Source organism: Saccostrea cucullata, unplaced genomic scaffold (genome assembly GCF_032062105.1).
Source record: "Saccostrea cucullata isolate Sc308-1 unplaced genomic scaffold, CSIRO_AGI_Scuc_v1 ctg1055, whole genome shotgun sequence".
NCBI lineage: Eukaryota > Metazoa > Mollusca > Bivalvia > Ostreida > Ostreidae > Saccostrea > Saccostrea cuccullata.
This window is the reverse complement of record NW_026929665.1, coordinates 70631-85204: the sequence shown is the minus strand read 5'-3', so window position 1 is coordinate 85204 and position 14574 is coordinate 70631. Positions and strand designations below refer to the sequence as shown.

The following is a 14574-nucleotide window of genomic DNA, read 5'->3' as shown; positions in this document are numbered from 1 at the left end:
TTAAAACTATATTTAGAAATTGTTATATTTATTCCTTTTCAAGATAAAACAGCGCTCATATGGCAAAAGTAAAATCAAATTCACTTTTGTTTTAAGTTATTATAGATGATAATGTGATTACCATTGTTCAGAGAAAGAAAAAATATATTAAGCTGTCAGATGATGAAGTACTGATGATGCTTCGCTCCTACCAAGTGCATCCATGCTTCTGGGCAAAGATAATTCATAGTATGAAGGAGAACAACCATCTGCTTCCAGCTGACGCAAGGAAGATGTATCTGGAGGGTGAACAAATGCAGCTTAAAAATAGGCTTTCCAATAAATTTTCGAAATTGATGGCTGCACAAGAGAAAAATATCAAAAACACCCTGATAAGGTACGGTTTAAATTTTGACATAAAACAAAAAAGTATTGGCACTGTTTTATACTTCACATCCAACCCCTCCCCCCTCCTTTGCTAATCATGTAACGAAATATTGCTTTCATAAAATTTTGAATATGGCACAGCATATGCAAATCATTTATTTAAGCTTAACAAGGAAAATAAACACCAAGACAAAAGAAATGAGATGGTACAGAGAGGAACATCTGAGAATCTCTACAAAGAGGGGAGGGGGGTAATTAAATATGTATTTATACAATAATAAATATGAACTTAATGTATTACACTGTTTTTTTTTCAAATGTGTTAATTCGGCAAAAATGATTAAAATTTTTTTTATATATTTAGGGAGGAAATCAGAAAAATTAAAAAAGGAAGATAGTCTAATGGCAGATCCTGGACCAACTAAGGGTACATGTAACAAAAGAGATAAAAGGGAAGACCTATTCAGAAATGTTTCTGACAATAGTGAGGACGAGAAACCAGTAGGACCATCAAGCTTTTGTTCATCAGCACAGAAAGACAAACCTTCGTCTTCAACCACAAATCCCTCTACATCCGAGGAATGTAGACCAGAGGGGAGAGGCAAAAAGAGACCAATTATGGAGCTAATCCTGTAAAACCAGGAGGCGTATAATCAGTTTATTACTAAAAAGGTCCCGAAGCTCTTGAGAGCTCTCGGGGTCAGTGATTCAGAATAAAAAATATGCAATGTACCACTCGTTTTGATTTTTCATTCAAATGAATTTATTGATAATTCAAAATGAATTTTTTATGTAATTTTGTTAAATGAAGAGAACGAAAAGCTGAGAAATGCACGAATAACTTAGACCTGGAAAATTCTCGCATAAGCGCATTTCAGCAAGCTCGTATTTAAAATCTACGATGTTAAGTTATCCTAATGTTTGTATGCATTTTACTGTAGTATTAACCCTACAACTTTACAGATCCCAGTGAAAACAACACAAATACTAATTAAATACATGTATCTTTGGATGTGTTTTACAAAGAAATCTTCTGTTCTATATTTTTGTGTTTGGAGTCGGTTTCTTTAAAATGTAAAAGTCAGCCGTCGATTTTAAAAGTAAGTCTCTTCATAAAACTCCATATATAGTAAGGCACTGACAGTGAATGACAGGTACAGTGTCACTCTAAAGTTTTTACATGTAGCAGTTTCGTTGTCATATAATATATAAACAGTATGTCAGTGCATGGTTTTCTTAAGAGTTCTGGCACTGTCTTTGCCAATTATCTTTATGATAAGATTGAGAGAAAGATAGAATAGTACATTTATACACGAGTCCGTTACTTAAAACAAATTAAAGAAATGAACTGAATAAGCAAATTAAAAAGAAGAAATGTTGCAACTCAACTTGATAATACGATATCTTTGAAAAATAAATGAAGTTTTTTTTATACTGACGGATTTTAAAAACACAACAAACATTTTTTCATTTTATTTATTTTTCAAAAAATATTGAAAACTTTTATTGCAATCTTCGTTCACCATACATAGCGTTGGTTTTTAAATTCCACTACCCGACTTACCTGTGCTAATTGTTTGCATGATGTGAGTAGTATTGCACGAGAAAATCGGGCCTTTTAAAAAAACATATGGAAAAGTAAAAAGGGGGCTTTGTCGTTATCAATCAACGTTGTCGATGAAAGAATAGTCACCACTAACAGAAGAAATCGAAATAAAGACTATGCCGCGGTTAAATAATGTAATGCGAAATCGAGCACTCGGTCTGCTGCAAGCAGGAGTTAGTCAGCGGGGGGTAGCCAGGAGATTTAATGTTCATCCCTGTACAATTAGCCGGTTGCTGCATCGGTTTCATCAGACAAGATCAATAACTGATCGTCAAAGACCAGGCCGACCGTTTGTGACAACGCCACGTCAACAGGCGTACATACGCCAACGTCATTTACGATAACGTTTTACGGCAGCTGCGACCACTGCGAGGGAAATTATTGGACATCATGGGAGGCCTATACATCCTAGAACTGTTTCTAGAGTACTAAAATGCCACGGGATTCGATGCAGAAGACCTTACAAAGGACCACAACTGAAGCAGCATCACCGACGTAACAGATTGCAATGTGCCAGACAAAATCTGAATCAACGACGGTATTGGTCACAGGTTGTATTTTCAGATGAGTCTAAGTTTAATGTTAGCAATGCAGACGGCAGATGTCGAGTGTACCGTCGTTTACATGAACGTTTTGTGGACAATTGTGTACTTGAACGCGACAGATTTGGAGGGGGTGGCGTCATGGTCTGGGATGCGATAAACCACCATTTTCGTTCACAACTTGTAATTTTGAACGGAACTCTCACTGCCAGGAGGTACGTGGACGAAGTTCTTCAGCCTGTTTTAACACCATTACTGCAGCAACAGAGACAAACCAACAGGCTTATTTTTCAACAGGGCAATGCGCGTGCACATACGGCAAGAATAACGCAAATTTTTTTGCAAACGAACGGCATCAACGTCCTTGATTGGCCCCTTTGTCTGCAAACTTAAATCCGATTGAGCATTTGTGGGACAAGCTAAGGAGACGTGTGCGCAGACGCAAGCCTCAGCCTCAGAACCCAAGGGAATTGAGTGAGCTTTGTTGGAGGAGTGGCAGAATATTCCTCAAAGGACTATTCGAAGTGTCTGCCAGTCAATGACACGTTGCCTTCGCGCCGTCATCCGTGCCAATGGAGGCCACACCCGGTATTTGTGACCAAAATCACATTTTTGACGCACCCCTCTTTGACATTGTTTTCAATTGTACCCCTTTTGTGAATAAAACGGTGCTAAAGATTAAAGAACACTGAACAATAAACATGGTTGAATGTAGACAAGAAATAATTTGATTATAAGATCTATGAATAAATTTAAAATACCAAAAATTAATAAGTGTTGCGTTTTTAAAGTCCGTCAGTATATATACAGATGAATGTTCTTTACCCCTATTTTTCAGACAGAAAAATGCTAACAATTCGACTTGAAGAAGAAACGACCCAGATCTCAAAATGAACAAGTTCAAAGGAAACCTTTGTCTTATCAACATTTAAGTCTTTAAAAGTTAAGGAGAAAAGGAAAACCTAGGTACTTTGAAGCCCTTGTGGATACTCTTAACACACTTAGAGAAATTTGATAAGATACAGGCCAATTTCAGTAACCTGTATAAAAGGAATCATGTATATGTAAATATACTGTTAATATACTGTAGACGTACTTTTTTCCGCGGGGTCATAATTCCGCGGAATCTTAATTTCTGTTTAATCCGCGGTTAGAAAATTACGTGGATTTTCTTGACAAACACTATATGCCTTATATATCAATTAAGTATGCTTGGACAAATTTCCGCGGATTATCTGTGACCGCGTACATAGCGTAAATTAATACCACGCGGAAAAAAGTACTTCTGCAGTATATAATTATATAAATAGAAAGTATGGCTTCATTGTCTAAATATTACGGAATCAGGTAGGTACCAGGTGGAATAAATATTTTACCAAATGTCTTGATAAAATATTACCTATCATCTACCGGCTTCTGTAAAAATTGTAGACAATAAATAACAATATAATTAATGGGATTAAAAAAAAGGGATATAAAGAATGAAAAAAATCAGATTTTCATGTTTGGTATTACGAATAAGAAATCTATATAAGTGACAGATGAAGTCAATTGAATGCATTTGAGAAACTTATAATTGTGGCATACAGGTGAGCTAAATTGAGCAATGTTATAAGAGAATCGTCTTTTCGAAATTTGTACATAGACTGAGCGATCTACCGAGCAGGACCAACCGAACGACACAAAACTTTTGTTTTCAAGCGATTATATTCCGCAAATGCTTCTGTATCATCTGCCCCTCCTCTTTGCCATAGTATCAACGGCTGAATTGACCACCCTCTTGAAAGGTCGGAATTTGACCAGCCTGGAAGAACGTCTATCAAAGGCAGAGCAACGACTGAACGCCACAGAGCGAGTATTAGGGTAGCTACTGACAGGGAGAAGTGATGCCGATGTGTCATCACTGGATGTTCTTGCTCTCAGATCAGGTATGATTATTATATGGAAAATTTCATTTGGTCAAAGCGGCCAAGGAATTAACATGATGATTCTAAATTATAAAAATAAAAAGACGGTAAAAAAAGGACATATTTTGAATGTCATTTTGAATTATAAATGTTAGTCTTAAAAAGACCCAGTTATTTTTTTTCTATTAAATGAAAAACTGATTTACAAGAAATCATGTTGATTTGAATGACACATTCTGTAAAACTATTGCAATTATTGGAAACGCAAATTCAAATTTCATGACTTTTATTTTCAATCAGGTGTTTTGGTCGATCAGACAGACCCTGTCCTGTTTTCTGCGTACAAAGCATCACAAACTAGCAGTATCAGTAGCCGGACAATCATAAGATTTGAACAGACGTACATCAACATAGGAAACCATTACCACACAGAAGACGGGATCTTTATTGCTCCTCAGACAGGTATCTACATGTTCCATTGGACCATAGCTACAGGAAGCAGTGCTTTTTATACCCAGTTGATTGTTGGAGGTACATCTCGCGCTGCAAATTATATCCCTCACCCAGGAGGGACAGACTCCAGTTCAGCGATGGCGATTATCAATGTAAACAAAGATTACCATGTATGGATTCAGATTTATGGATCTAATGAGCATGTCTATGGCGGGAGTACTGGCGAGGGAAACGTCCAGTCGACCTTCACTGGAATTCTTCTAAGACACACATAATGTCGTGTAATCTTACTAAGGAAACGTTATCCTGCATTAGACGAAAGACAATAGAAAATAAATTTAAGAACAGGACCAGTTTAATAAAGAATCTCCTTCCCAAATTAATAAGAATACATTTCTGAAATAACGGAATAATTGTCATGATTATATACATTTATAATAAAGTTTGTATAAATGAGAAACTGTTGATGATTTCATATACTTCTACCGATATAAAATCTAAAACTAAAACTTGTTTTAAGAATATTTTATGCTATAAAATGCATTTTTGTCCATGACACCAGGAGTAATTTTTATTTATCTGTCTTTTCTTGCCATATCAATACATGTATATATCATTTGTTAACTCATGCGCTAGATGCTCTAGAGTCGCGGAATAAGTTGATTCTTACGTCGCGGGTTTGAATCCACTGCGGGGAATGGGGAAAAGTCCTTCTGGTGAGACCGTATTTATATGTGTCGCAGAAGGTGTTGGTCCGAAGAAGATCCCTCACAGCTCAATGGCCACAAGTATAGAACAACCCTCCACCGGCAAGTGGTGGCGTCTCCATATGAGTGAAAAATTCTCGATGTTCATGCGTATTATCAATATTTTTGTTGGATTGAAGAATATAGTTTTATTAGTTTCTAAATTTATTATGATGAACTCCTTGAAAATTGATGGCATAAGATCTAGAACTGTTATAGGAATAGCACTTTCGTATTATAGGCAGGCCAGTTTCAAGAATGTTCATCAAGATTAAAGGTGTGATTTGATGTGGATCCATTTGTCTTTCACTCAGTTTTCAAGATTTGTGCTAGATCCCGCTGTATCTCCTAAAGAATTTTTAAAGTTCAGGATTCAATTAAATTTAGGTATTTGATTATTGGGGATATCAGAGTTATTCAGAATGTCTATAGTGCGACAAAAGTTAAAGTAAAACATTTATTCATAAAATCTCACTTAAAACATTATTTTTTTAAATACTTCATCTAACATTAAAGTGTACTTAAAGTAAAATCTTCAGAACTTACAAAAATCTCACAATTAAATATTGAAATTATTTGCCTTTGAAATAGCATAGTTACACACACTGTTAGAAGATTGATTGATTGATTGTATATTGTTTAACGTCCCTCTCGAGAATTTTTCACTCATATGGAGACGTCATCATATGCCGGTGAAGGGCTTCAAATTTTGACCTTTACTCGGCACTCAGGGCCATTGAGCAGTGAGGGATCTTTTTTGTGCCAACGCCTGCCGCTGACACGGGGCCTCGGTTTTTAAGGTCTCATCCGAAGGACCCGCAACTTTCACTTCAAAGTGCCGAGCGCATGGCGAAGGAACAGTTGCTACCCATTTTATTGACTGGGTCAGTTGCAGCCGTGATACGAACTCTCGACCTCCCGATCACGGAGCGAGCGCTCTACCGACTGAGCTACCGTGAACGGTCACTGTTAGAAGAGGATAAAAGGACCATTTTCTCATAGTATAACACAATTTTTCAATATAAGCGAGTCTTCGCTCCATTATTTTGGAAAGTTTATTTTCAAAGTTTGTCGACATTTGTCTTTCATTTATTTATTTATTTATTTTTTAAAATGGGAATAAAAAAGAATGATGTTCTTTCATTCAATCAATATTAAGGCCGAGAAATGAAACGAACCCCACACTAACTCCACACAAAAGAAGTTTCCCTCCAGAATTTGAAGTGAGCAATATAATTACAAATAATGCCCAGGATTCGATGGAGCATGTTTAATTACATGTAGATAAAAAACCTTCTTAAGCTAAGGAGAAACGGAAAACTTGGTTAATTGAAATACTAGTGTTTTTTTTTTTTTACGAAATAATGAATTACCAATATAATATTTGGCAGTTATCATTTTGCCATGTTCTTAATAAGAAAATTATCATTTAGTAAACGACATTTTTATAACACGTTGGCCTATTTTAGTAACCTGTATGAAGGAATCATTAATGTTAAGGAGGCTGGGGGGTCAACAAATTAACCACAAATTAACCACCAGATTTAACTTATTTTTTTTAGATACGGTATCTTAAGCTGTCAACTATTAGTTGGCAAAGAAAAAAATTCATACATTTTAGGTTTAAAATTTGATCATTTTTGTATATCTTTATATGGAGCTTTTCTTTTAAAGGAGATCTAAATAGTCTGAAAATGGCTGTTTAATGTTTTAATTCTCAGAGAATGGTTTGAAATAGTTGATATATTTACTTGCCTGGATAGTACCTTAAATTAAAACCTTTTGGAGAAAATCATTAAGACACGTGCTAAACTTCAAATAAATAAGACGGATGACTGAAAAAATATATCATATCGGCCAAAATACAAGCATAAATGTAGAATTGTACAATGATTTTATTTGATCGAAATCAAATCAACCATTTTGCTACAAGTATACATCAATATGTAAATCATCAGCAGGGACATTGTATCGGGGATAGGTGCCTCCATTATTTCTTCCAGACATAACCTGCTTTAATTGTTAAAAATCATCAAAAAGCTGGTTATCCCTCCCCCTTTTTGTTGCAGAAGAGTGAAAAAGTAATTTAGTAATGTGTGTGAATGAAATTTGGTTTTGAAAATAGTTGGAAATAACCCCCCTCCCCCAACGACAAACTCGAGATTTCTGCAACCCCCCCCCTTTCGAAATGATGTTACTACTTGCCAGAGCAGTCTGCGATGCCGAGTGAAGAGGTGAGCTAAAATATAAATATCTATAAAAGAGCTTTCTGTTTAAATCTTTAATATTCGCACGGAACTGCGTAGCGAAACTGAAGGAAACGTAAAAAAAAGTTTCAGGTATTATCCGCAGAGATGCTTCTCTATCATTTACCGCTTCTTTTTGCCTTAGTATCCACGGCTGAACTAACAATCCTCCTGAAAGGCCGGAATTTAACTAGTCTCGAGGAACGTCTATCTAGACTGGAGCAGACGACAGAACAACGCTGAACACCACAGAGCGAGTGCTGGGACAGCTACTGACGGGTAGATCTAATATCGATGTGTCATCATTGGATGTTCTATCCCTTAAATATGGTAAGATAAACTATAGTGGTAATTTTTTTTAAAAAAGAAGATAATTTACATATATTTATTTCTCTAGTCATAATAAAATTATTTTTTTTAATAATATAGATTGCGAACAAAATTGGTTCGTTGTAGCGATTATAAATCCATTGCATTTTGAAAACATAAATTCTGTGAAATTTCATTTCATGTGTAGGTGTCCTGGCCGACCAATCAGATCCTGTCTTTTCTTCTGCATATAAATCCTCAGGTACTGGCAGTATCAGTACCCGGACAATCATAAGATTTGATCAGACGTACATCAACAGCGGAAACCATTACCACAAAGAGGACGGAATCTTTATTGCTCCCCAGACAGGCATCTACATGTTCCACTGGACCATAGTTAATGGAGATAGTGAATTTTACACCCAGCTGATTGTAGGAGGAACATCTCGCGCTTCAAGTTATGTGTCTCGCCCTGGAGTCGCAGACTCCAGTTCAGCTATGGTGATCATAAATGTGAACAAAGATGATAATGTCTGGATACAGATTGATGGTTCGAATGAATTTGTGTATGGTGGCGGTACTGGTATTGGATCAAATCTTCAATCAACTTTCATTGGAATCCTCCATCGGAGAACATAGACCTAATCCCCCCCCCAAATGTTCTTTTGTTATAAAAAAGCTTAACAATTGTTTGAAAAATAAATTTATTTAAAAATGCTTCAGGTACATGTCGAGAAAGTGTTTATGGCATCATTCTAGTCTATTAAAATATATTTGAACATTATGAAATTCTTGACATGTTCTGAAACAACAAATTAACAATATATATTGATATAGGTGATTTTTGACGTTATTTAATTTTCAATACATGTGTTCTCTCTTCAACATGTTGAATGTATGTATGTATATGACAATTTAAATTGAAAATTGTAAATTTTGTAAAGAACGCACGTATTGTTTACGGAGGTAACTTTTAATTTCTTGCCTATAGATTTAAAATAAAATCGATGAAGCATTTGGATTTTGAGCCATATATTTCATATTTGTATCAATACTATATGTAAAATCTTCAGAAGCACCAGAAAAATATCCAGTCGACATGTATCGAAATGCTCTTGTGGAATACCTAAACTCTTATACAGCTGTACATGTAACATATGCAACTTCAACAGTTTAAATAAGATAAAAAGAGATTCAAAAATTTTTGTAACCATTTATCTAACTGTAATGGAACATCAGTTAGAAAAAATCCTAATATCCATATCCTTCATATAGGATCTCTTCATGAGATCTATTATTCATACTTGAATATGTTAATATTTACAGATTAAAGTGTAAAATTTACAGATTAAAGTGTAACATTTACAGATTGAAGTGTAAAATGTGTAGAATTTTCAGTTAAAAATGTAGAATTAAAATGAAAAATAAAAATTGTCCAAATAGCAATAAAATTACAGTTTCAAGTGAAAATGCTACAGATTAAAGTAAAATTCTACAAATTAAAGTGTAAAAATTACAGATTAAAGTGTAAAATTTACACATAAATATGTGTAATATTCACAGATTAAAGTTTAAATCATACAGATTATAGTGTAAATTTTTCACTCTAATGTGTAAAATTTACAGATTAAAGTGTAAAATTTATAGATTAAAGTGTACAAGTTGAAAAATTATTATAATGTTGTGGTGCAGATTGTGACCAAAGTCGTTTGTACCTTTGCAATAAACATTCCCACTATATAATGAATAGATTAAACTGTAAATTTTACAGATCAAAATGTAAATTTTACAGATTGAAGTGTATAAATTGAAAAATTGTTACCAAAATCGTTTGTACCTTTGCAATAAGCATTCCCACTATATTATGAAATCTCCATTTTCTTCCAAACGTGACCAATTTGAAATTCTATGCCGTTGACAAATTATCTATTAATAGAAAATATTTTCTGCATAAATTAGAAAAAAACCTTTCCTTTAGTTGTAAAAAATCATTTAAAACACAATAGAAGAAAAAGAAGGGTCGCTGGCAGAACAGTCATACATGTACTTTGTTTTCAGGTCCGTAGGGCGCGTTTGGAAACGGAGGGAGCTCCCCCAAACACGTACAGTCATTTAATGGCTGCAGTTTTTAAAATATGTATATTTTCATTAAGATGCTGATTTCCCTTTTTGTTGTTTTGAGAGCAAACAATGGCAAATTCTAGCTTTGAAAAAATATGTACCAAAGAGTTAGATACAAGTTCAACTCTCTCTCTCTCTCTCTTTCCCTATTCTAGTCCGAAAAAATCTGACGTTTTCCTGGCTTTTTACGATTTTGAAATATCAGATTTTTCGGACTACCCCTATTCGAAATAGGATTTTCGAGTTTAATTATGGAGTTTACAGTTTTTCTTTTTTCATTTTGTGCGTCAATGTTTTTTTTTTAGGTTGGCCTCTGATTTTAAAAACGGTGCTAGCTGCAGCTGTGCTCAGAAGTGGAATGAAGTAATATTTAGGGTAAAAACGTGACTACTGAATTCAACTTTTCAAGAGAATAATAACCCTGATTTTACTTTAATCATCTGTATTTTTAAGAAATACAAGAAAAAAAGTATATTCATAACCCTGGGGTTTGAAAGTGTCTATGCATCCACCATTAATAAAAAAAACTTTAAGATTAAGAAATGTAAGATTTTTTAAGAAAACCCTTTAGCCAAAAATTTAAATGTTTTGCTCATAAACTTGTGTAAGTTAATACATGTATATAGTAAGGTACATAGCGAATGGCCAGCACTAATTACAGTCTCCCTATAAATAGTGTGTCGCGGTTTTGTTGTCAATTATAATATAAATATAGTATGTCAGTAAAAGTTTTATAGCTCGGTCACTGTCTTTGCCTATTCGCAGATTATCTCTATCGATGATAAGATTGACTGAGAATTGATTATCTAACGATCTAGCTTAAAAGATAATTTTAAAAAATGGTATAAACCCGGTATACATGAATCAATATATCGTAAATAGATTAAAGAAATGAAAAAAAATAAGTAAACTAACAAGAGGCCCATGGGCCACATCGCTCTCCTGAGCACTGTGGATAGGAAAAAGTAGATAGAAATTGGTTTATTATCGAAAAGTTTAAATCCAAATGTAGTCCCAAGACCAATCATGGATTTGCTATTCTTGAGAAGATGATTTATAAAGAATTTTCCTATATATATTTATGTGAAACCTTGGTCGGCCATTGTCACGGACCCGCCCTAACCCAGGGGGTCATGATTTGAACAAACTTGAATTTACACTACCTGAGGATGCATTCATATGAATATGATCAATAATGGCTTTGCAATTCTTGAAAAGAACATTTTAAGAGCATTTTCCTATATATTTCTATGTCAAACTTTGATCAGTCATTTTGGCCCCGCCCTATCCCCAGGGGTCATGATTTGAACAAATTGAATCTACACTACCTGAGGATGCTTCCATATAAATATGGTGAATTATGGCTTTGTCATTCTTGAAAAGAAGATTTTTAAAGAATTTTCCTATACATTTCTATGTAAAACTTTGGTCGGCTATATTGGCCCCGTCCTACCCCCCGGGGACATCATTTGAACAAACTTGAATCTACACTACCTGAGGATGCTTCCATATAAATATGATGAATTATGGATTTGTCATTCTTGAAAAGAAGATTTTTAAAGAATTTTACTATAAATTTCTATGTAAAACTTTGGTCGACCATTTTGGCCCCGCCCTACCCCCAGGTGTCATGATTTGAACAAAATTAAATCTACACTATCCCAGGATGCTTCCACATAAGTTTCAGCTTTCCTGGCACAGTGGTTTTGAGAAGATTTTTAAAACATACCACCAAATTTTCATTAATTCCCAATTATCTCCCCTTGAATGAGGGCATGGCCCTTCATTTGAACAAACTTGAATGCCCTTTATCCAAGAATGCTTTGTGGCAAGTTTGGTTGAAATTGGCCCAGCGGTTCTTGAGAAGAAGCCGAAAATGTGAAAAGTTTACAGACAGACAGATAGACGGACATACAGACGGACGCCGGACAAAATGTGATCAGAAAAGCTCACTTGAGCTTTCAGCTCAGGTGAGCTAACGGCGTATCTTTGTATTCCTAAAACTTTAAACAAAAACTTAAACATGAGAGAAAACAATTGTTGTAGCCTTCTACTCGATAACCAAAAGTTAATTACACTTCATTTCTTGTTAAGGATTTCCCTTTTTATTGTTTGGCACACTGATTTTTTATTCGTTCTAGCTGGATTCAGCAGAAGTGAAGAACACGCATGTCCTGTTCTTATAACGGCATACTAGCTTGCTATTACTGCATGTTTATGAATTAATTTTCAAATTCTTTAATCACACGCTCTGTAAATCTTAATACCTATGCTTATTGGCTCAATTCCTTCCTCCAGAGATCTGGATCTCCCTTTCTTTTAGAAATTTTTATCAATGAATGTTGACTTAAGGGGAAAAGCTTCTTTAAATCGTCAAAATTGAGATTTAAATCAGTAAAAAAAAATATAACTTGCCAATAAGTTCATCTAAATATATATATTTTAATTTTGTTTGTATTCTAGTCTCTCATTGGTTAATATCCAGAAAAGAACGCAAATTATTTCTGTATAATCTGGTTCGGTATGGGGACAAGCCCCCCCCCCCTTCTTGACAACCGGCTGAATCATCTTTATCCATGCGATTCTCTCATTTCATTGAAAATTATAGAATTAAAAAATGAACCTTTAATTTCAAACAATAACTCGATCTTACAACATGTTAACAAACATAATGGTTGCTATAGATCTATGTATCAGTTATTACCCCCCCCCCCCCCACACACACACACCCTCGCTTCCCATCCTTACTAAGGTTATATTATTGAGCTTAATTAAACTCATAAAAAGCAACGCAATTTTACAGCCACGATTGTTTTTGAAATCAAATTACAAGGAAAGACTCTAATTCTTGGTCAAATTTTTCGGGATTAACCTTGTTTGGACCAGTTTACGCTTTTTTATAATCCTCTTCTGCAATGTAACCTGATGTGACCTGATTGCTAAATACTAGGGGATTCATATGACAAATTCTTTCTTTGGGTACTAATATTATTTTTTAAATACATTTTTTTAAAACTGGCTTTAACTTTTGAGTTTGACCTACATCTTGAAAACTTTATCCTCGCCTTTAAACTTTTTAACAGTTGGTCCTAGGGATTCACATCATATTTATTCCTTACGGTGAAATTTTAGCCAGTGGTACCTGTTTTTTACCCCCATGACCTTGACTTTGGAGTATGAACAACTATTGAAAATATTTACTTCAGCCATACATATTTACTGAATGCTTGGTCTTTGGACTTTCATATTGGACTTTTACGAGAAGCAATGACTTCTACAGTCGACGTTTACTTGGACATTTAAACTTGTATCACGTACAGAAGTACAGAATTGATAATGCATAAGAAAACCTTTCTTGTGGTCATAGGTATGGTGTTAGGGGCACTAACTTGTGAAGTCCGGGAGCTGAGGGTAGGGTCGTTGTCGTTTTCTTCAAGGACAACTTATATGTGCATTGAAATAACCGTTATTTCCGTTTAATTAAATGTTGAGCTAAATATTTATATCATAAAAGAGCTACCGTACATAGCCCTAGTGTAAAAGTAAGCGTCAACTGTAAAAGTCAGCGCTCCTCGTAAAAGTCCAATATTAGCAAACCAACATTGTTGAGTTGAACTCTTTCCCTTAACCTTGGAGTTTGACATATGAAGAAGTTCATCATTGGCCTTGTTCTGCCATACTAGGGAATCAGTGTTTTCGGAACACATTTTGTATAGAATCCGATTTATCGAAATCTTACAGAAGTTGTTGCTTTTTTTTATATGAAAAAATAACACTCATATATTTTCCACGAGATCTAAGATTAAATCGGAATTTATGAACGACTTGATAATGCTGAAAAAAGATCTATTAATCTCAAAGTGTTCAGTTAACTTCTATACATAAAGTGGAATTCCATCTCTTTCACACAACCTGAAGGTGCTGCTTTTTCTGATTAAATTGTTTACAAATATATTTATTCACATCAATAAAGTGGATTGAACAGCAGTCATAAATGTTTTTGATCGTTCTCTCCATAAAACAATTCTGATAAAATTCATTGGGCCTCCTAAACATGCGGAGAATTCTACACTTAGGAAGGTATCATCAATATTTGAGATGAGCAATATACGCATTCATTATCAACATCAAAAAGAATTTGAGGAAACATTTATTTATCACCTGAAACGATTTATGAAGTTAAGGAGATGGAGAAATCTTGATACACCCATTTAACTTCTACTCATACTTAAACAATGTTTCATAATATGTTTTACCTTTTTCAGTCGCCTGCATAAA

At 34.6% G+C, this 14574-nt stretch overlaps 2 pseudogenes; both read left to right on the top strand.

Annotated features, from left to right (window-relative positions):
- The first annotated feature begins 4143 nt into the window (after positions 1-4143).
- Positions 4144-5375, top strand: LOC134281667 (complement C1q tumor necrosis factor-related protein 7-like; annotated as a pseudogene).
- A 1951-nt stretch (positions 5376-7326) lies between these two features.
- Positions 7327-8824, top strand: LOC134281661 (cerebellin-1-like; annotated as a pseudogene).
- The last annotated feature ends 5750 nt before the right edge of the window (positions 8825-14574 follow it).